At 35.2% G+C, this 21,621-nt stretch overlaps 1 protein-coding gene across 9 annotated transcripts in view; it reads left to right on the top strand.

Moving 5' to 3' along the window:
• The window catches only part of Sox5 (SRY-box transcription factor 5), a 921,295-nt gene that overhangs the window by 176,808 nt on the left and 722,866 nt on the right, over positions 1 to 21,621 (top strand). Inside the window, exon 1 of one of the 9 annotated variants that reach the window (XM_063238389.1) lies at positions 3,417 to 3,437. The exons of the other annotated variants lie outside the window; for them this stretch is intronic. The gene's annotated coding sequence lies outside the window, so the exon portion shown is untranslated. Of the gene's footprint in view, positions 1 to 3,416; positions 3,438 to 21,621 lie in introns of those variants that run through there. 9 annotated transcript variants of the gene reach the window in all.

Raw genomic sequence — 21,621 nt, 5'->3', positions numbered from 1 at the left:
CACGGTGATCCCCCTTCCTCAGCTTCCCAAATTCTGGGATTACAGGTGTGCACCACTATGCCCGTTTCAATCAGATTATTTTGGAAAAGGAAATGTGTTAGAAAAGTGCATCATGTTAATTTTAATCTCATCATTAAAAAATCCTCTGTGATTAGCACTGTTCCCCAAGGAGGGATATACTTTTTAACAAGAACCTTCCATTTATGGCTAACATGTGCTACCATCGCTCCTCAAGTTTAATACACTTAGTGTTGAAAAATACCTCAATTGTCAACTAATGCAAATGAAATACAACTATTTGAGGAGATGCCTGGGTTTCAGAATATTTCTGCAAAGGCTGTATTGCATGTGACTTTTCAGCCAAAAAGTTTTATTTAAACAAAAACTAATCACCTCCCCCCAAAACCCATTTTACCATCAATTCTTGCTTCAACTGAGCAGTTCCTATGTATGTATACCACTTCCTGTGTATTTCCTTTTTATTGGTACCGGGGATCGAACTCACGACTCCCTGCTTGCAAGGCAGGCGCTTATGCCGCTGAGCTAAATCCCCAGCCCCTGGTTTTTGTTTTGTTTTGGATTCTAGATCACAGTGTATCTTTATACAATGTCAATTATCTATGACTAGAAAATAGCAGATAGTGTATTCACTGAAAACTGATTTACAAATTTTCTTGCTGTATATACATTTATTTCTCTGTTTTTCAGATTCAGGTTTAATTTTAACCCTGATAGGGCATAGCTCCTTTCCATGGAACTATCCCATCAGTTGAGTTTGTCAGAGTAGTGAATTTTTAAAAACTAAGTTTATTTTAATGTCTTAAAAATTTTTAAGTTATCCATTAATGTTAAGTGAAACAAATCAATGGATATATTTTAAAGCTGTAGCTGAAGGCAGAAGAAAATGTCATGCCTATAAATTCTTGCTAAAGGGCAAAAAATAAAGGAACAAAATATTGTAGGAGAAATTTGGATTTGATTTTTCTTATACAATGTCCAATTCAGCTGTATAGTTGAGTTTCAGATAAGATTAAATGCTTTTACTGATGTGAATTGTCAAAACATTCTGTCTTACTAATTTTACGAGCTTTTTAGGGAGAAAGAATGAATCTAACCCAGAACTCCAAACCATAGGTTCCTTAAGACAACTGCCTTTCTGAACAGGTCATGAACTAGAGAAGGAACAGAGGAAGAAAGTTCTCTTTCATATTTAAGTTTCATTTCAGGACTCTTGATAACTTTCTTTATTGATATTAATTTTTTTCTTAACTAGAAATCTAAGGGAAAAATTCGTTCATCTAAATAATCTTTTTCAGTTTTTCTAAGGATGCCTGGTGATGAAAACATGCCAGGCAAAGTGTCTAAAAGGTCTTCTCTGTTTGTTTGTTTTAAATCCATTTTTTATAGAGAAGGCAAGAAAAGAAAGTTTCAAGTTAGTAACAGATTTGGGTTCTTGCCACATTCCCAACTCACTTCTCAGACATCTCTCTATTTCAGGGAAGGTTAATATTTTCCAGAGATGTTCCATAGGTATTCTAAATCATGCTCCGGACACCTGCTCCTATATATGGATATGTTGTTCACTTAGAATGAATCAGAGGCTTAAAAAAATTTTAAGTGTGTTTCCCTTCAAAAACCTCATTAATCTCAGTGTGCAAAATTTAGGGGGAAAGTCATGTTTTGGCAGTTGACACTGTTTAATGTAAATGATTTATGATTATTCCTATGTATACGAAATAGGGACTTTCTAAATTGGATTGTTCTAGGGGTAATACGATACCTAAATGTTACTGCTATAAATTCTAGAGTTGGCTATATATTTTGCATCGTGTAACCAGCTGACTTATAAATGCTGACTGTTCTAACCTGCTCTTTCTACTCAATATTGTAAATGGTGAGGTAGATAAGCCTGAGATATACACAAAGGCGCTCGAACTGCCAAAACCCAGGACCCACTGGCTGCTCTCCTGCATGGTTCCTGGCTCTGTTCCAGGGGCGATGGCAGAAGGAAGAGAGGGTGATGGGGGAACGGAAACTATATGTGACAAAAAATGAATCTGAATTGTTGTTATCTAGTAAAGCCAAAAGCCAGTTGAGAAAGAAAGAAGGATAAAACAGAGCAAGTAAGAGAGTAACATTGCAACAGATTCACCAAAACTTAGTGAGAAACCATTTCCCAGGTAAATTTTCATCATTTTAATAACCTTAAGTAAGGATAAAAGCAGTCATGCGTGGGGATTACAAATAGATTTTAACACTAATATATTCTTGATACATTTTTTATGTAGTGGTGGTAGAAATAATGTCTTGCTTACTTTTTTCACATTTCTGTGAAAGAAGTGCTTGAGGAGGGGCTTTGCAAATTCCTTGATTTTGTTGGTAGACCAAGACATCTTGTTCATGTGTATTGCTATGTTAATATCTATTAATTTTTTATACTACAGTAGTTTAGTTTACTTTTTTTTTCTGAGATACTAGGGAATTTTAGAGAAGAATCACTAAATAATTGGTCATTTGAAATCCATGCAATTGTTCAACACCAGAGTCATCTAAAATGTTGGTTAGAAGGAAAAGATGAGCACCTATATAAATGCCTATGCAGGTAAATAGAAATTCCTTGATAATCCTGGTGCTGATTTTTTGTCTGATTGCATAGTCCTACCATTGAATCTTTTGAACTGTACTGTATCTTAACTTGTGTAAAGATGAACTGGTCTGTGAAGAATTCTGTTGTTTATTCTGACAGTGATTTTATAGCCCGTTTTATAGGCTAAATGCCTCAGTTGATTTCCCTTCCTCACACTTTCTTAAGGATTAATGTCTACATAATTGATCTGGTTGCTTACGAATCTGCCAAATTGGCTGCTATAGTGGCTGAAAATACAAAACCAGTAATTTTAAAACCTAGAGGTTCCTGTCCTGCACAAAGGGTCTGAATCTTAACAGGAAATCCCCAAGTGAAAAGATTATGGGACTGAAACCACTTTATGTGTGACTTGTAGTAACAAACATTATTTATTTGGTTGACACGCCAAAGGAACTATCCCAATGTGTTCCTTTATAATTTCCGTAATGCATTTTTAATTGTCATACATTCTGAAGCTCTCTTGGTGCATACATAGTGAAAACATAGATATGCACTTATTTCTATATTTGTAGGCAGTATAGTCAAAACAACTTATTTGCCTAGCCAGCTCAGTTGACTTACCCACCCACTATCAAACGCCCTAGAGGAAATAGACAGAAAAGTCAAATAGATGCAGTAAAGCCAGCAATCTTTTACATAAAAGTTATGTAAGACATTCTCAATGGCATCTTTCATCTTCTGGAAGGGAGATCACTCCATTTTATGTCTATCTCTGTGTTATCAGTAGTAACTTTGTACTCACTGGAGTAGAAGAGGAGAGCCCATTTCTGCCTTCTTGCAAGATGTTCAGGTAAGGCTGAATTGAAATCCCAAAGATATTTTTGTACCTGACTAGACTGTAGAAATATTTTGTAAATCTCAGTGCACTTTCCATGTAGAATTTTAACCACTATTTAAAGTTTTGCTTTTTCTAAACAAAAATTAAATTTGAATATTATAGCTTATAGATTTATATGCATGTGCATGTGTACATCAGACAAAAAGTCCCATTACTTCTTATTCATTGATCACTGCAGAATATTTACAGTAACTATAACTTACTGAAGATTTTCTTTGTGTGTAGAATTGTTCTTGGATTTTGCATGTAATATACAATTTAAGCCTGCTAAGTACTTACTCTATGAAGCAGATAATGTTATTATACCCATTTTTCAGCTGAACAAACTGAGACAAAGAAAAATCGAGTAATTTGTCACAGTTCAACTGCCTCTAAAAGGCAGAGTCAGGATTCAAACCCAGCAGAGTGGCTTAAGGCTTGAAGCGATGCAATGGGGACCATCATTTAAAATTGTCAGAATTTGAGCACTATGATACAACTCTGTCTCTTTCAGACTGTGTTGTGAGCAATGACCACAATTTTTTGAGGCAGCCAGTCAACACTGAGTAGAATATAGTAATCTATGAGCATAAAAGAGAAAGGAATGTGTTGGTTAATCTAAAGCTCTGACCTAAGACCTTACTTTCACTATAACCACAGTCAACAAGCAAGCTAATGAACCGTAGATGTTTAGTGTGTCATGCGCATCTTTCATTTTTGTCATCCTGGGTAGCCACCATCAAGAAGGACAGAGTGCCCTCTATGAATATGTATTTAGTACTAGATACAGCAATTTATTCTTTTGAAGAGCAATTTATCACTTTGGTTTTGATAAATGTACAAAGAATAATCAGAGGTTAGGGGTTTCAGGCTAAAATGGATGCTGTTATTAGTGATGTAACAATTTTTCCTGTTGATTCTGTGTATCACCAAGATTGGATCATGCTATCCACAACTGCGTGGAACCAGTTTTTAGAAAAAACTCATTTTAAAAACATTTTGTATGATACATGACTTGGCTTTCAGACCAAGGTAGTCACTAATTTCCAAACTCTGAATATGTAAAATAAAGTATTCTTACAAAAAATCCTAAGAGGCTGCTCGGTCAGAACATTTGTTTAAACTAATAATAGAATTAGCTTTTTCAGTTCCAGCTCCCTTTTTCCTATCTATTTGCCTTGCTAATAAGACCTTAGTTACTTCTGTTCAGCTACCCAGAGCCATGATTCCTCTTCTTTTTAGACTTTCCATTACAATTTGTGCAGACTTTCCTAGTTCATATAAAGACTTTCCATGTTAACAATAAATTTAAGTGCTATTCAGTCAACATGGATGATGACAGCAAAGACATCTAACGCCAGACTTAGCAAAATAACATCTCATAGGATAGGAGTTTATAACATTTCAAGATTTTATTTCTGCAAATATTTTTTTGTCTGCCTGAAATGTGTGTGTTAGTTCTAATTATATAAGAAAATAGTGACATCCTGTGTAAAGCTAGACTCACTGCCTCTGTGATTAACCTATTTGAAGGGTTAGTTACACAGAAATAAAATATCTGTGAGTATTGAAAGAAGTGATTTTCTTTTAAAGCAGACCTCTTACTTTACCAAAACATGGGTAGAATAACAATATTCTTTTCCTTCTTAGTTTTTCAGCTTTTCTCTTCCCAACTTCCTTCTGTTATTTTTTCTTTTTACTTCCTTTTCTTACCCTTATACACTTCCATTATTGCTCTCCATTTTTTCCTATTACTGTCATTTTCCATACTGTAAGCTAAATGTGTAATATTATTATGAGTGATGACTTTTAAACTTAGATTTAGGAAGATGTAAGTGTAGTAAAAGAGAGAGCTTTTTGCTTCAGTGCTACTCAGATGTCTTCTTAACCAAAGAAGTGAATGCCTAGAGTCGTTCTAGTGTCTTGAGTCTAAAGACAAGAATCTTTGCCTTTTTCCTTAACCCTGCATACAATATATATTAATTAAATGTAGAACAGAGTCCACATTTCATTCATGCAAAAGCTGAATTACTTATGACTTCCTAGAGCTGAAACTCTTGGAAGACAATACATTGCAATACAAAGAGTTCAGATTTTGGAGTCAGAATTAATTGTATCTCACCTCAAAGGTATGGGTAAGGGGGTACAAGAAGAGTAATTTTTTTCCTTCTCTCCTTTTTAACAAGTTAAAAGGAAGTAGGTTACCAAGAAATTTGAGAGGGCAGTGAGATAAAACAGAAGCTGGATGAGTCAGAGAAGGTAGTCAAAATCGTCCTGTGTGTTTCCTACCTCAGCAAGTCTCAGGGGACTCCTTCATCCCTGCATTAACCTGTAATCCTCGCTCTCATAATCCAAATGGTATTTTGCATCAGTGTGTTTAACACTCTTTTCATGAGATGAAAATGTTATCACTGACATATTTTCAAATGAAATAAGTTTGAATATTGTATGTTCTGTGGACGAGAAGAACCCAATTTAAAGCTGTGTCCCCGCTTAAGAAGAATGTCCTTGTGAAACAGCAGAGAATTTTAAGCCACAGCTCCGTCATTGCATTACATGACAGTTACTACGCTTCCTAGGGTTGGAATAGAAATGTTTACAGGGTTCAGACCACTGTGAACTTGGATTGTTTTACTTCCAGGCTAAATTTTTTATTCTTTCATTTCTTTATCTGTGAAATGGGCTAAAATTTCTTTCTTTAGAAAGTAATCATGAGACTTTAGTAAAAAGACAAAAAGACATTGTTTATACTTGTGGATATTATTTGATAGAATAAAATAATTTGGATACTAAATGATTTATTGTAAAGGTAATTAACCTTGTTAAACTCAACTAGTCTTCAAATGAGTTTTTACATAGTAACTTATTCTTGCATTTGTTGCTTTAAAATCTTTAATAATCTTTCATTTCTTTTTTTTTTTTTTAACTTTTTATCGGTACCAGGGATGGAACTTATGACTGCCTGCTTGCAAGGCAGGTGCTTATGCCGCTGAGCTAAATCCCCAGTCCAGTCTTTCATTTCTAATAGCAATATGTATTAGTAGTAAATAAATTACTATTCTTGGAAGATGGTGATGTTTGACAGTAAAGAAAATATTCTTCTTTGAGAAACATAAAACACTAAGAAGAGAATGAAACACTAGGCAGCTTTTGTGTGCATTGTCGTTATGATTAATTCTACAATCGCTAAGGATTGTCAAAGCAAACGAAGTTCCTCATGAGTTAAGAAGTCTTCAGCTCTGAAAATAGATCATCTAATCACCACTATATTTTGGTATCATTAAGTTGTCCTGTAGTTTTACATAAATCTCTCATCTATTCTGTTGACGATCTTCAATAAAATTCACAGTTACACGAATAAGAAACTCAGAAAAACAATTCTCTGGATATTCAAATTCAGTCACTACTCATTACAAGTTAAATCACTAATCCATTCAACACATATTTATAGGATATTCAAATACATGTTACATGCCATACACTATATCACTGTCGAAAACATGGTAATGAACAGAGTGGACAAGACATAGATTTTATAGTCGTAAAGGTGCATAATATAAAACATGTATTACACCAAAATGTGTAAGTTTTAAAACAGAAGAAATTTGGTCTTTTTTTTTTTTTAAATCGGTACCAGAGATCAAACTCACTGACTGCCTGCTTGCAAGGCAGGCGCTTATCCCACTGAGCTAAATCCCCAGCCCCGATCTGTTTGATCTTATACCCTGAGTGAGTTGCATATTCCCAGTTGTGAGTCATGGGGATAGGAGTCTCCCTGATTCTTCCTAATTTCTATAATATTTTATCTGTCACTCCATTCTGGAAATGCCTTTTGCTTTCCACTCTAGTTCTTCTTAATGGTGGAATTTCCTCAAAAGTGAGTTTCTTAAGAGGCAGGCAGAATACACATGGGATTCTTTTTTGCATTTTGCATGGGACATAAGCTTGAACACTGTAGATAGTAGGTACTAGATAAATGCTTTAAAGTCATACAGTAAGGAAAAATGTCCTGGAGGCTTGCTTCTTTTGTCTTTTTTGTTTTGTATTCTTAAATATATCACTTTGAAATTCCTCCTTCATGTTAATGGACATGGAGAAGGTAAAAAATTAATTTAAAGTCACCTTCTTCTGCTGTTACTCCTTACTAGTCTGAAAATTTAATCTATAGCAATCTTGTCTGGAAGAAATTTAATTATTATTTGTAAGTTTTCCAAAGTTTACTTTATAGAAGACTTTATTTGCCACATGCAAATAAAAATGGAAGAGGCATCTATTATTGGTGGTCTGCCACACTTTGGAGTGTCATGCTCCATCTTTTTGCTGTATGGTTGGATCACTCAAGACAACTGATGTTTAGATAAGTTGTTAAATCCTTTTAAAAAGTTACAACTCTTTACTGTTCAGGAGTAATGTGAAGCAATGATTTAATATTTAATTACTATTGGTTAAAACATGAAGAAACTAAAAAGATAAAATTGAATTCTGACCATTTGTTTTTAAGTGAGAAATCAGCTTTTATGCAGAAATGCAACTCATTGCTTAAGAAAACTCAACGCTAAAAATGATAAAGGAAGGATTTGTGTGAAAAGAGTGAAGCTCTTGCATATTCTTTCTGGTAGGAACCAACTTACACAGAGATGGAGGGGCCAAGCATGGAGCTGCCTGCTAGCTGGGGTATAATTTAGTGAACTGACAGGAGGAGTGAAGTATCTCCTCAATATCTGTGTTTGGCAGAAGAGATGAATGCATACATCAGGAAACAATGTTTAAGTGTTTTATTTCCTTATTTCAGCCTGTCAAACTGTCAGTGTAGTTAATGGCCACCAAGAGAGAAAGACACAGAAAGGGAGGAGGAGGAACAGAGAAACAAAGGTGCTATGGAATTTGAAAAGAAAGAAACAGGGAAAGAATTTGCATGTTTCTGTGGCATAACGGTCAGTCAAGACAGAAATAACTCACTATATTCATCTTTTCACTGAAGCCAGATGTGCCGGCTCCCTACCTACATCCCTGTACCTCTTTCCTTCCTTTACATCCTTAATCGTTGCTTCCCTTTACTTTGATCTCTGTGACTCCTTTCACTGACGTCTTGATTGAGTCTCAATATGTAAGTCATTATTTCATGTTGTATTGGTAATACTCCATTTTTCTCAGTTTCCTCTGTTTATTCTTTGTTTATTATCTTGTTTGTATTCTTTATAAAATATGATATTAGTGCTGTTTATATGAAAAGTTCACTCTTACACATATAAAATGTTCCTTTTAATTTAATCCTTTCAAGTATTTTAAAATCAACAAAGCCTATCTCGGCCTTATTGCATTTTTGACCTATTTCATTGTCGTTACACACACATACACAAACACACAAGGTGAAATACCTAAATCTGATATTGTACTTTTAGAAGTTTTGAACTATTTTATATTTGCAGGAAAATCTTAACACAGCCAAAGGAATTTTATGTTATAAAATAGAAGTGTTTATATTGGATCTTTTTGTACTGGAAATAAATTTTCACCACAGAAACAGAAAAGCCTCTTACCATTTACTTCTTAGTCAAACTTTGAATTTAAAATCTTTGAATTCACATCAGTGATGAATACTTTTCATAACAGACACTTTCAATTGCCTTATGAACTGAAAGTACTAGATTAAGAACAATTTTGTTTTATAATTATCGATTTTAAAATTTTACACAGTGGTCCAGGGAAAGGTAACACAGAATATTAAATATAGCATACCCTGCATTTGATCAACCATCAGATAAAGTGGAAAACATTTAAAAATATAGATCCTGGGCCTCAGTTACTCAAATTGCCTGTATGAATATCTCGAGAGATGGGACCTGAACATGTATATGCACACACGGTGTGTGTGTGTGTGTGTGTGTGTGTGTGTGTGTGTGTGTGTGTGTGATGTGCTCCTGATGCCAGCCCTAAACTCCCAGGTAATGTCAGTGCTCAGCCCGGCTGTCACCTATGCTTTCCTGGTCTTGCAAATAGCACTGCTGTGGTTATCAGTAGAAAGGTAGCTGAATTCCAACATTATTATTTATTAACTGTATAACTATAGAATTAAGCTTTTGGTGAGCAAGATTTTTTAACTATATACATGTGATATGACCTTTGCATTCCTAAAACATTATGACTTCATTATATTAATGAGGTTTTATGAACTGTTAGCTGAGCTAACACAGATACACACTCATACACACACACACACACACACACCACACACACACTGTTCTTTATAATCAGTCCTCTATATCTGTTGCTTCGGTTTCTAGAGACTTATCTAAGTACAGACAAAACTATTTGGAAAAATATTGTGTGTCTGTGTGGAATATGTTCAGACTTCTCTTCTTATGATACCTTAAACTATAACAATATTTACACAGCATTTATATTGCATGAGTTATTATAAGTAATCTGGAGATGATTTAAAGAACATTATTGGAGGAAGTATATACACTGTGTAAATACTTTGTCATTTTATATTAAAAAAAACTTGTGTATCTATAGTTTAGTATTCATAGAAGGTTCTAGAGCTCATCCTCCATGGATACAGAAGAATGACTATATTACTTTTTCTTCTTACGCTGAGTTAATAGAAAAACAAACAGAATTATCTTTCTCTCCAATTAGATTTAAGCATTTTTGATTAGACTTCTTGTTTTTGATATTGATCATATCACCCATTTAAATGGATATTTATTTCTGTGCACTTTAGAGCTTCAGTTTTAAATAGAGCACTTCTCCACTCATCTAACTTGATTCTTCACTGGTGCTCATATGTTAACAAATGACATCCCCATAGGTCCTATTTTATAGCCAAACAACAACAATCACCTTCCATCTCTCACTTGTCTTTGTTGTCCTATGTTGATTTTGCTACCTGAAATAGTGCTCTTCTGGCTCGTTAGCTTCTTTTGATCTTCATCACCATTCATCCTGGGCCAAGATGCCTTATTTCCTGGATTCTGTAATAACCTTCCAATTGAGCGGCTTTCTGTAACATGCTTCCCACCCTCTGCTCCAGCACCACTAGAGATACTGAAAATGCAAGTCTGATCATAGAATTTTCCTGATGCAGAACATTCAATGGCCTTCTGCGGTTCTTTGGATATAGACTAAAATCAGTCTGTTGGGCTGTAGGACACCCACGTGACCACTTCTATCCTTTTGTCCCTTACTTTCTGCTTCCATGCACCCTGGCCCTCCTACGTTTTTTCATGTATGGTACATTATCATTCATCTTCAGCCCTTGAATTTTTTTCTTTCTGCCTAGAAAATGTCATCTCTGACTCACCTTTCCCAGACCACCTAAAATGACATTTCCTCTAGAACTTTTCCTGATGCCCCAGATATGCATGAGTATGCCTGTTCTGTGTTCTAAGTAGCGCTTTGAATTTGCCTGCAGAGAGGTTTTCCCAGTCTATCCTCTTGTATTAGTATAATGATCAATTTTAATTCAGTCTATAAGACTAGAATCTTGACTATTTTGTTCATAAATGACACTGACTCATCAGTGTTTAGTATTTAGTTCTTAAGAAATATTTTGAACAAAAGAATATGTGAATCAATGGAAGAAAAGTGCTCAGTTATGCAGGAGGACCCCCTACAGACACACACACACACACACACACACACACACACACACATACCCCGTATACCCTGTATACTCTTTCTAGCCCTTTGGTCTATGCAAAAACGTTCTTTTTTAAAATAGCATGTAGTTAAAATTCTTCAACCTGCTGCATATCCTCTGTTTTGGAAACATCTGAACTGCTTAGTTTAGCCTTTTCAGTGCTCCTTTTAGATGAAAGAGGAGTAAAAGAAATCGCTCTAGGTTTGCCAATGAATTCTAGAGAAGAAATCTAACTTTCTGCATAAGTCTACAGAAAGAATATGGATAGAGATGAAGCCCACTCAGTAAATAATATTCCATTTTCTGGAATCCTTCACTTGTTCAAGTAAAAGAGTTACTCCATAGAAAGCACAAACATCTTAAATCCGGCCTAGTAAATGAATACATATGATTTTTTTCTTGACTTAACACATTGATACAAGTTATTGGCAATAAGGGGAGCTGATAGAGCTGGGGCAGATTTGAAATGTGGCATTAAGGTGGGTATTATTGTTGTGTTCTTTGCAAGATATCATAGTTTCTATAAGATGGCATTACCAGGGAAACTAGAGACTCTGCTACATACCTCACGTATCATAGGATCCTTTCCCTGGCTCTGCTACTGAATGTACCCCTTCTGCAGAGTAGATGAGAAGTCTGTGAGACTCCCATGTAGACATACTCCAGATACCTTATACCTCATAATTCCCTGCCCAAAGAAATCATACCTTCCCATGAGGCTGTGCAGGCTTCTTACATAGTCTGGCCTTTATAGGTCATGTCTTGTCACTAGAATCTCAACCCATGTCCTAAATTAGAGGGCTAAGAGCAGCTGATTGAGCAATGTCTCCGGCCACAGAGACATTGTTCTCCATTTGTCTTCTTTTTCTGGATTTACAGATGTTAGGGGGACACTTGAGAGGAGATAGGACTATTTAGGAAAAAGTATTTAAGAAGAGAAATGAACAAAATGAAGCATTGAGAAACATCACATCAAGGGCCAGACAAGTTAAAACTCCATAAGATGACTAAATAAACTAACGCATATCTGAGTCTAGTGACCTTTGAAAAGAGAAATCAAGTAAAAAAAAACATAATTAAGAAATCAGAGCTTTGATTTTTACACATTTACCCAGTATCAACCAAGGCTCTTGGAATGTTAGCTCCAGAGACCATGCTCAGGTGCCTGTTGCCCCAACTGTCACAGCCCTACTAGCAACCAGTATGCCATTTGGTGTTGAGAGAGAGAATTGAGGACTAATTCTGTATTTGCTTCTCATCAAACAATGTATAATTTTCCCCCAATTTTCAGTCTTGAGGTAGAAAGAATTTATTATTTCAACTATTGAGAGGAAAGATTGATATAAGCATAGCAACTTAGAAGCATAGTTAGAATCAACTCTCTTGAAAGCTCTTGCCTGTTCATTGCTATCATAAGCTAACAAAATCTCTTACTGCTCATAATCTGAAAATCTGGTAGTACTGGAAAAAACAGGAAGGAACAAAATTTGGAACATCTTTGCTTTCAAGGTATTTAAACAGTTTTATTCAATGGGCAGCTTCTCTTCCCTTTAGGCAACAGCTTTCTCTTTCACAGTGCCTTCCACATCTTTGTGCAAAGTTGAAAGAGCTGTAATTTTAATGTAACTATTACATTCAAGACATTAATGACCTGGATCACTGCAAATAACCATGGTAACAGGTGAGAAATCAAAGATACTTAATTTAATTGCCACAGAAAGAAAATAAGTGCAAATAATCTATAATTCTTCATTTCCAATATGTACATGTTATTTTCTTACTGCATTAATTACCCAATAGTTAGACAGAAATTATCTAGTTGCTGCTCTGTGACTCTCCCTTGTATTCGTGTAATGGTTTTCACTCTAATAACTAATCATTATAATTTCTTACCTCAGCAGTTTAGGCTGCTGTGAACTGAGTAGCATGTTCATTCACTTGACATTAGCAATTTTTAATAACAATAAAAATGATACTTTAAGTATAGTGGGAAAAAATTAAGCTGTTCTTTCAACTTAGGTACCTAAAGGCTACTAGAATTCACTGCCTCTTTATAAATGGCTAATGATCTGGTACTGCGTCTTAAGCAGAAAGATTTCAAAATTCCTCCCAATTTCTTAACTCTCTTGCTGAGAGTTGCTGGAATATTCCTGTGGAACCCTATTTAGAATTGAGGAACAAGTTGTTGCTTAACTGAGGATACATTTATAATCATAGATAAGTATTTTAAATATTTTGTTGTGTGTTTCAATTGCTACCCCAGAACGTAATGTCCAACAAACTATGCATAGACATCCAAATAGTAAGGTAGAAATCATAACTGATTAACAAGTTTATATAGTTTATTTTTATTTAGTTCAAACTATATGCAAGATAGTAGATAGGTGGTGCTTAAATTTCCAGACTGCATAGTGGAATATAGTGAGGGATAATCAATTGTATAAATTAAAAATAGTATCTGTCATTTATTATATATTTTCATTGTCTTAAACATGGTTGGTTAATGCTCATGTATACTATCTATAACATCATTCCCATCAGTTGATTCTTTTATTTCTATTTATTTACTTAAGAAAGTAATATTGACTAGCTGAGTGAAACTCATTTGAATAATTAAGAAGGAATGGATCTCAATGCATACTGGGTCAGTACCCAGGAATTCTACAATTCCTGTGTAAGGAATAAACCAGAGGCTTGTCAGTTTTAGCTTTTCAATTCTTTTGAAAGACTTTGAATAGTCAAAGCTTAATGAGTACAATGTTAAATTTTAATTGATTCTGTTCCATGTTTTAATTGCAGACTCTACCAAAATCACTTCAGAAGTAATCTGCCACATTTTTAGATTGGCTTTTCAATCTTCTTTGTCAATTGTGTCTCAAAAACCATCTCAGTAAGAAAACAAATATAAAAATAAAGTAGATTTTTGCTAAAATAAAAAATAAAGAACTATCTCATACATATCAGAATAACCACTATCCAAAACAAAAACAAAAACAAAAATATCCAAAACAAGTTAAGAATCTGAAAGATGTGGAGAAAGTAGATTCTTGTGCTATTGCTGCTAACGAAAACTGAAAAAAATGATAGTTTCTCAAGAAGTCAAACATGATTTCCCATATGATCCAATCATCCCTTTCTGTGAATGCTTCAGAAGGATATTTGTACATTCACATTCATAAAATCATTATTTACAACAATCAAGAATTGGAAGCATGTGATATATACATGCAGCAAGTACTATTCACACTTTGACAGGAAGGAGACTGTCGCATGTGCTATCACATTTGTGAAATTTGAGGACACTATGCCAAGTGAGATAACAGTCACAAAAAGAAACATTGTAAAGGAGTCAAATCATAAAGATAGGATATAGATAGTAATTGTCAGGGTCTGAAGGAAAAGGAAAAAGAGGTCTTGTTCAGTGGGTACAGGGTTTCAGTTTACAATATGAAAAAGTTCTAACGATTGGTTGCAGAGCAGTCTTAATGTACCTTAACACAATTGAATTCTATGTTTAGAAATGGTTGAGATGTTTTATGTTCTGTGATTTTACCATATAAAAGTTTTTAAAGGAAATGTGGGAAGTTACATGACAGAGAGACTGGGGAAAGGGAAGAACTACACTAGAGAAGTTGCTGAGCAAAGACATCTCTGAGATGTGGTGCCAGCTTTATGTAAAGACAAGGAAAAAGAAATTTCTCCAGGCAGGAGATCTGCAGATCTGGTCCTCAGCTGAGAATGTGCTGAGTGTGTTTGCATGAAAAGGGAGTCAATGTAGCACCAACATAGTGGCAGATGATGAGCTTGGAGGAAATAAAGGAGCTAATCATTGAAAGCCCAGTAGACTTGGAAGGATTTGGGACTGCATTATCATTACATTTTGGCTTTCATTTCCTTTGCATTTAGGAATTCATGAACTTTTAGAGAATATCCATTTTGTTTCAAAATTAGTAGTTGAAACACTTGTTACTGTCATAATTCAAACATCTTATTGTGACAAAGACTTATTGTATAAAGACTCATTAGCACTCAATGATGTGCTAAGTTGTTGAACTTTTATTTATATATTAACTACATTATCTCTGAGGTGACTATGACTTGAAAGTATTTTCCTTTATTTCTGTGTGCCATGGTTAAATAGCAATGAACCACTGCTTAGAGGCTGCATGCATTTCACACTTCAAAGTTTCCTGGGGCCAGTTCAGTTAATCAATCCTTCCTAAGTGATTTCAGAGACTCTGAGGTTATTGTTTTAGCAATTAGCATTGTTAACTTTGTTGAAAATTGTCTAGCACTATTCTTAGTTGTGTCAACTTATGACGTAGTATAAAACTGCTGTCACATCCTAGATTTGTTAACGTAGAGAATTTAAAAGTTCATCAAAGTGTTGGCTGTCATCATTTGAATACATTTTCTTAAGGATGTTCCCAGAAGTGGGTGTTGGTAAATTTTAACCATGTGTTGTACTATTAAATCTTCCTTATTCATTGATTTTCTTGGATAGTAAAATCACTATTGAAAACACAAGAAACTCTAAATGTCCATAGATCTCTTGTACATCACCACAACCATCATGTGCTGTGTAACCATGTTTTGTCGTTGGTGGACTCAGTGTGCGATGGTGGTCTCCAAAGTTGTAATGGAGCTGAAAAATTCTTGGGAGCTACTGACATGTAGCCACTGATGTTTTAACCATCACAAAGACATAGTGCAATACTTAACAAAATTGTGGCAGTGCTGGTGAAAAGGAATCTGGTAATGCTAGTAGTAAAAAAGCATAGCATATACAATTATGAATAGCACACAATGTGTGATAATGATAATAAACAGCTCGTACTGATATACATATGTGCCATTCTTTTAAATAATTATTTTAATGTGCACGCCTTTTACTTACGTAAAACAGCATACTTGAAAACAATATGCCGTGTTTCATCAGCATGAGCCTCATGCATCTCAAGCTTACTGTGTGTCTTAATTGCATCACTTTTTCTTGTGTCTGATTTAGTCTCATGTTGTTTTGTCCATCATGGCCGTGAGAAAAAAATAAACTATCCCACATTCAGAAATCTTATATCCCTGGTGTACAGTTAGCCACACTTTTTTGTGTACACTTCACAATGTTCACAGAATGATGATATCGCCTAACAGCACATTAGCAGGTATTTTTGTAGTTGCGTGACATTTCATTCATACTTGAAAATTTATAGTAAAGTAGTTTCTAAGAGTTATCTTGACAGAAAAATAATAAGTGCGTGAGGCAATGTGTATGTTATTGTAGCTTTGTTTAGTCATGTATCTATAACCAAGCACCATGCATCATGTTTTACACTATATAGGTACAGCTTTTATTTACCATTTAATGGATTAAAATATTCCAAAAAATAAAGTATTAGTAACTCTAAAATATATTTATATGCTTTGGAGTAGAATTAACACATTTTTATGTTCCTGAGTAGAACTTATGCTGTATTCCACATTGTGTGTGTATTCTGCATGTGTGTGTGTGTGTATGTGTGTACTTGGAACTTGTATCTACTTTGGAATATTGTTCTCTATTATGCAAGCTTCAACATTTCTTGGAGCATTTCTTGGAGGTTTTTCACTTGACCTTTCTTAGTCACTTTTCATTATCATTTCTCTCTGATAAACAGTAGAATTCTGAGAAACTTTTCTTTTATGTATCAGTGATGCTTATTCGCCCACTTAAGGGACCTAAATCTGGAGGACTGGAACTTTGACTTTGAAGAAAAGCAGAAGTGAATTCAAAGAAGGGTGACATGTCAATTGAAGCATAAAGTTGATGAAGTATTTTTGTATTTGGACCAGAACATCAAATACCGAGATGGATGGGATAGTGTGATTGATGGTATTCAAAAAGAAGGCCCTATTCCAGGTTGCCTAATTGATATGTAAGTACAGAGGAAGAGAAGAAAGGCGTGCTTATAGAACAGTGGAACAAATGTGCAGTGGACAAGCCCTAAATTAAGTCAGTGGTACCCAAGTGTTGCTCAGGTTCATTCATGACAGTTCTGTTCTCAGAAGTGGCGATAAATTTCAGAATTTATTCATGTGCAAATTCAAATTTTTAAGAATTTCCAGTGGAAAGAACATCTAAAACAATAGTATTTTAAAGTTTTTTTTGGAACTTAGGATGACTGATGAAGGGTGACAATAATTCTTTTAGATTTATTAATATTTCTTTTATATGTTTGTATTTATAATATCAATATTCATAGTCTTATTACAGAACTTATGGTAGTTTATATAATCAATAATAGGTTAAAGGGATATAAAAGTCTATGATCCTGTTTTCAATGGGCTTTTGTATTATTTGGATGATCCAAATGAAATGTGAAAAAATAAAGAAATGGACTGAGAATATAGCTCAGCAGTGCAAGCACCTGTCTGAAAAAATAAAGGAAATAATTTTGGGGTAGCTGCACAGCGGGAACTCAGCTGAGTGGACTATGTCACTGGAAAGGTTATGTGCAGCTAGAATGTGAGCCGCGTCTTTAAGTTTATGTGGTAGCTATGGTCTGTTTCACCCATGCAAGTCTCTTATCCCATCACATTGCCTCCTATTCCAAAAGAGTATGACCGACCATGCCAGTTTGAGAAGTACTGCTAGACAGAACTATAGTGCGTTTTAGCAGAGAAGCCTTTACTCGGCTGTTAATATATAATCAAGCTGTATATATAAGAATTATTCAAATCGTTGAACAACTTGAATGCTGTGTGTGTGGGTATATGCTTTCTTTTATATGAATTTAGTGGGTTTTACAAGCAGCCTGGGTTTCCTTGTTGTGAGTAGAACTGGAACGCTTGCTAGTGAAAGAACATTTTTAGTAATACGCTGAATGATTGGATACAAAATCAACATCCTCCCAAGTTTTCTTTCTAAAATACAAGCTTTTGTTTTGTATTTCTGTCTGAACCTTTTTGACTATTGTCAAAAATATTTTTCAGTTATTCAGAGAACAGTACTGTTCCCTAAAAAAAAAGACCACCCAACACATTGCTTTCCACTGGCAAATTACATGTTAAACTAAGAGGTACAAATGCATTTTATAACCAATGAGAACTGTAAAGTCATTTGAATGCATGAAGAAGTCAAGACTCTTTGGTCCCTGTGGCTTTATATTATTAAGTGGCATGAAGGGTCACATTAGTCATCAGCATTCACCTTGGGTTGGAAACAAGGACCAGGACTCTTCAGGGAGGGGCATCCTTAGTGAGATTAGAACTACTGCCCCACATTGTTCCCTTTGGTGTCAAGTACCAAATCAGAAGCTGGCCAAGTAGCATGTGAACACAAAAGGGAAAGAAAGAACTTTGAAGAGAAGATATTCTAAAGCACTGCTTTTGTTTTGCATAATTTTTATTTTTGGAAGAACATGAAAACTTATATGCCTAATAATTCTGAAGTACCGCTTCAGAATGAAGTACTGCTACATTTTCCTTGCAAAATCCCTAATTTAACTTATACAATGTATAGTGAAAATTTTTTCCCTACAATCTTGCTTCTCTTGCCTCCATCACTGACTGTTTCTGTCTTGAGTCCTCTTTAAATCAGTGCTGTCTAATTTGCTTACTTAAGACTGAACTGGAGCAACTTATGTTTTGGCAAGAACATTCATTCAGTTATTCATTTAGCACATTTAAATATCTGCTAGGTACCTACACTATCTGTGGGATTTGGGGACATAGCAATGAATAAGACCAAACATACAAATGTGATGCTGAGAACAAAATAAAGACATAAAACTGGATGTTATGATATTGTGGTTCTGCTCCACAGACACATAGATAAATATATTCACTGTATCTTTGTTAATTTAATTTATATATGTCTGTTTTATCCATATCTATATCATGTAGATCTCTCCATATAATTTCTTTTTTCTTGACTTTTATTTTTTCCTTTACCAGGAGAAGAACATGAGTTGGGGACAGGGAGATGTGGGAGTCAAGAAGCAAGCTGGTTTACTTATATCTCTTTTCTTATAGTAGTATAACTTGATATAAAGATTGTTAAGCAAGGAAGATAGACTATAAAGAAAAGAACCAGTAAAGAAGTGTTGTAGGCATAACTGTCACAGGCAGCAGATGATGGCAAAGACAGTAAAGAAAAAGCTAGCCTGGACTCCTTGGAGATTATAGAACTCATTAACTTAGCATTGCTACTGCGTGAGATAAAGTTTATAAGCTAATGTGAGAATCTTTCCACTATGTTTGATTTATTTATTTTTAGAATTTGAGATTTTCCACAAGTTCTAGGCAGAAAGAGTTAACAGTGAGCCTTAAAATTATATGTCATGGTGGATTAGAACTTAGTTTTGAGATGATTTTGAACACAGTATAGTTCAGTGGGAGTTCATTCTGGAAAGCTAAAACTGTATCAGGTAGTTCCACAGGGAAATTTAACATAACTAACATGGAGATTAACATTAGCAGAAAGCTACCACTGTCCTTAGAGCTGGACCAACTAAAGGAGAAAGTGATTTTCCGGGCATTAGGAGTCAAGAATATCCTCAGGAAACTGGATCTAAACTGATATCTGCCCTCAAAAGAGAGCTGTTTTGTGGGCACTGGACCCCAAGGGAAGCAGCCTTTGATACAGATGTTGCCTGAAGCAGAAGGACAAAACTTCTTACCCTTGCCATCCTCAGCAGTGACAGTCAACTGCCAGCTGAAAATATCAAATGAAAAGTCAGGAAGAAAGTTCATACATTGTTATCATTATTGTATTGGTGGTTATTGTTAATCTTATTGTGTTTGATTTATAGTTTGTCACAGGTATGTATTGATAGGAAAGCACAAAGACTGCAGTGTTAAGTATCATCTATGGTTTGGGGTACTCAGGGGAGGCCTTAGAACATATCTCCCTTGATTAAAGGGAGACCATTTGTTTTCCAACTTGTCTCTCTCGAGTGATCTATTTGAAGCTAGTTAGCCATGGAGCCTAGAGACATATTTATTGGCAAAATTTGACTCTCCATGTTACTGTACAGTACAAGATACAGGTCAGGCTGGTCTAAGAGAAAACATAGTTTACAGGCACATCTCTAGAATGTTTAAAAAAACTCATGACATTAAAATAGAGAATCAATAGAACATTTTTTTTAACTTTTGAAAGTTTAGATAGTTTTGGTCCATCTTTAAACCTTACCAAAAAGAAACCCTATTGTAAGAAGGATTGTAAGCATTATTATTACCTTTTAAAATTAAATGGTAACATTAGCCCTTTATGTGGTGACCTTTTTGTAAGATTGTCTTTTACCTTAATAGGTGGAGCAGTGCACGTGCGCGCGCATGCGCGCGCGCACACACACACACACACACACACACACACACACACACAAGCAAAGATTTACTTGATTTCCCAAATAGAACTAGAAATACTGGATACACTGAATTTATACATTGGATTAGGGTTTTTGTTTAGTTTTATCTCCAGACCTAGCTGCCTCAGTGAGATGTGCGTACTGTGAAAATGAACTAAGAAAAAAAAATCCTTTAGACAATCAGACTTTGCTCACCGAGCTTAAAAATAAATGAATGTGTAGCTCTGAATTAGAAGGTATGCTCTTGACAAAATCTTTTTTTTTTTTTGAGGTTCTCAATCAAATAGCTTTCCTTTTCAGTGAGACCTTTAAACAACCTCAGATGTTCCCTCAAAAGAAGAGGGCTAAAAAGAGTGTTAGACTCAATTGAACTTAACAGAAGATGCATTGGTGACCAATGAAGCAGAAAGGGTGTGCTCAAATCACTGGGCTGTGTGTACACTTTGTTGTGTATATCAGACAAGCCCATTGAGTGCCTAGTTGTTCATAGCAGATTCAGAAACTTGTCCATCAGGGTTGGTTCCAGGATATTTAAATGGCACTGCTTACCAGTTTTAGTAGGAAACCAATAAATGAAAAATCTGTAGGTGGATTAACTGTGTCAAGCTGGTCTCTTGGATTTTAATTATTGAGTGGGGTGCCAAAGATTTGATGAAGTAGTGTCATGTTGAGTAGCATTTAATTCATTTGGTTCAATCTAATGCTAAGTTTCAGATGATCTTAAATATCATTCTATAAATACGCTACCTTTCAGATCACTTTATTCAGTAATGAATGTGGAATAACTTCATACTTTGAAAACAAACAAACAAAAAATATTTCAATGGAGTTTTAGGTTGGATTCCCTAGAAAAGAACTTTGAGAGGGAGATTATGTACAGTTTGTTGAAGAGGGTCGTTTTTTACATGTGGAAGAGATGGGGCAGACGAGATTGGGCAGGGGCTCGTGATGACCTTGGAAGGCCTTTCTGAGTGTAGGGTCTTTAGCATTGTCCCCAAGTGATGCAGATGGACTGAGCCACTATGGCACCTACGCCATTCCCTCATATCCAGACACCAGGGTATTCCCTTGGATAAGGCAGCTTCTCTCAATTTCCATTTTCCACAAACGACTGATCTGTAACTTATATGCAGCTGGCTTCCCATCCATTTGAGGTGATGACTTG

Source organism: Cavia porcellus, unplaced genomic scaffold (genome assembly GCF_034190915.1).
Source record: "Cavia porcellus strain 051 isolate PalLab524CR breed Dunkin Hartley unplaced genomic scaffold, mCavPor4.1 scaffold_27, whole genome shotgun sequence".
Classification (NCBI taxonomy): Eukaryota; Metazoa; Chordata; class Mammalia; order Rodentia; family Caviidae; genus Cavia; species Cavia porcellus.
Note: the sequence above shows the minus strand (reverse complement) of the source record. Positions and strands in the feature narration are given on the sequence as shown.